The 2519-nt window shown below is 56.9% G+C and overlaps 1 long non-coding RNA gene across 1 annotated transcript in view; it reads right to left on the bottom strand.

Moving 5' to 3' along the window:
* The window catches only part of LOC108447137, a 17502-nt gene that overhangs the window by 12496 nt on the left and 2487 nt on the right, over positions 1-2519 (bottom strand). The window lies entirely within an intron of this gene.

Genomic DNA, 2519 nt, shown 5'->3' with positions numbered 1-2519 from the left:
GCGAGCGGTGAGGGGGCGGGGGTGGAGCGGGGACGGAGCAGGGATGGAGCGGGGATGGAGCAGGGATGGAGCGGGGATGGAGCGGGGATATCACACACAGCGCTCAGCCCATCCCCTGGGCTTTTCCTTTCTCCTGGCCCTGCACAACCGCAGCTTTGTCCTCTGCTCCAGGTTGTGGCAGGCCTGGCTCTGTCCCCCAAAGATAAGCCTGGAGAAAAATGTCACCGGCTGCTCTGATCCCAACCACCCATCAGCACCAAACAGGTGGAGTAATTCCAGTGCACACAGCATCCATCCATGAACAGGAGAGCTGGGAAGAGCATTCCCAGCTCCCAGCCCTGCCTCAGAGCTGATTTGTTTGGGAGGGACAAGCTCAGCCTCACAAGGAAGCAGCGCTGTCATCGCTGCAGCTTCCAAGGGCAGAATTCCCAGTGGCTGGAACACGATTCCCTGGACACCGCAGGGTGACAGGGGACAGCAGGGCAGTGCCAGCAGCGCGGCAGAGCCGCCTGGGACTTTGCTCCCAGAGGAATTTCCCACATATCCACGCTCGGAGAAGGCTCTGGCTCAGTTGTCACCCAGCTGCGGGGCAGGGGAAGGTGACAAGTGACAAAGAGCTGCCCAGAAGAGCCTCCCAGCCCTGCTCTGTGCAGCAGCCCCGGCTCTGCGAGCACCAGAATTAATTCAAAGCCACTTTAATTCCAACCATTCAATTCCGCTGCCCTGCTTTGATTCCTCACCGAGGCCACGGAATTAATGGAAATCTTGGATCCAGCTTTCCAACGGGAGAGGCGCGTGATAAATCAGCTCTGCAGGCACACGGGATTCACCTGGGACAGCGCCATTACCTGGTAACCAGGAAACAGCCACAGCTCAGCCGTCACACCGGTTCCAGGATAATGGGAATGTGTGGGAATCTCAGCTCCCAAGGAAAACTCAGCTCCCTCATCGCTCCGGGAGCCTCGAACACGTGGGGAGTCGAAGCAGGAGCATCCCAGGAACTTGGCAGCTCTTCCCAGCCCTCCCGGGGTGTTTGAATTCACTGCCATCATTAAGGGACAAAGACGGGAATGTCGGAGCCGGGATGGGTTTGGGGCTGGGGAGGAGCTCGCTGGAAGCGCAGAGCTTTTGTCTGCATTTAAGGGACTCTCCTTAAAAGAATCCCCGCTCCCGAAGCTGTGATTTCTGTCACCTCCCTCCTGACCCTTTCCATTTAACATTCCAGGCTGGCTGTGGAGAAAGGGAAGCATGGCTGGCTCGTTAAGGAAGGGACAAAACGACTCCAGCAGGTTGGGATGGATCCCCAGCAGTGAACACAAAGCTTTGAAGGGAGCTCTGAGCGAACCCTGCAGTCCCCATCCCATGTGTGCACACACAACTCCCTGTGCCACACTGGCAGAGCAGTTTCCTTGCCAACATTCCCGGTTTTTCTCAAGAGAATCCCTGTTTTTCCTCGCGCCACTCCACCGACTTTGAACCCCGGGTGTCAGGAATCTGAACCGGCAGCGCATCCCAAATCCCGGCTGTGACACCACGGCCCTGTCCCTCATCCAGCTGGGCAGGAGCAGCAGGAACAGCTGGGAAGGTTGGAATTAGCATTAAGCTGGGGATGAGGCAGCTCTCAAAACTCCTCTGGATTTTCCCCCAGCAGTATTTTGTTCCCCTCCATCCTCTCCGCAGAGGGGTTGTCAGGAATTGGTGGAGTCACCGTCCCTGGAGGAGTTTCAGACACGGCTGGATGTGGCTGACAAGGTCCAGCTGATCCATCAAAGGTTGGACTCGTTGTCCTTGGGGGCCTTTTCCAACCTTAATGGGATTCTCTGACCTTGTTTTTGCTGTCCAGGGAGGAGGAAAGGGGAGAAATCCATGGATCATCCCCGCTCCGAGCTGCTGCAGTCCCTGGGCCCAACACACTCCAAAGCCTCAGCCGGCCCCTCCATCCCTTGGGATCCATCAAATCCCTATTTTTCTCTGCCCTGCTCCTGATGCGATGGCAGGAAAGGCTCTGACTCACTCCCTGCCTCTGTCAGTGATCTCCCAGCAGAGCAGCTGCTCGCTCCCCTCCCTGCCAGGAGCTGGAAGGATGGGATTGAAGCGTTCCTCGGGAACACATCGATCCCATCCGAGCCCTTGGAAAACCAGGATGCTCCCCCAGAACTCCCGCAGCCAGGATCAGATGTCAACACACTGCTGCTATTTCAGCATTTTAACATTTGAACATTTCTCCCCAGGCCCTGACGGGTTCAGGAAAACTTCAGATCCCTGCTCCAGCCATTTCTATTCCACGCTGGAATCTCCTCTTCCCTTTCACTGTTGGGAATTGGAACACCAATAAATCACCCAGCAGAGGAGAGGCAGCCTCTGCCTGTGGAATTCTCCACAGGGACCCCAAAGCACCGAGCCCAGCCAGCTGGAATAACCTCTGGAAAACAGGGACAACGGGAAAACAGCCACCAAGCAGCAGCCCGGGAAGGTCACGAGTCCCACAGCCCAGGGGGTTTTTGCAGCCAGGGATTCCT

This window comes from Corvus brachyrhynchos, unplaced genomic scaffold (genome assembly GCF_000691975.1).
Source record: "Corvus brachyrhynchos isolate BGI_N302 unplaced genomic scaffold, ASM69197v1 scaffold65, whole genome shotgun sequence".
In the NCBI taxonomy this organism is placed as follows: domain Eukaryota; kingdom Metazoa; phylum Chordata; class Aves; order Passeriformes; family Corvidae; genus Corvus; species Corvus brachyrhynchos.
The sequence above is the reverse complement of the archived record's forward strand: the minus strand, read 5'-3'. Positions and strand labels throughout refer to the sequence as shown.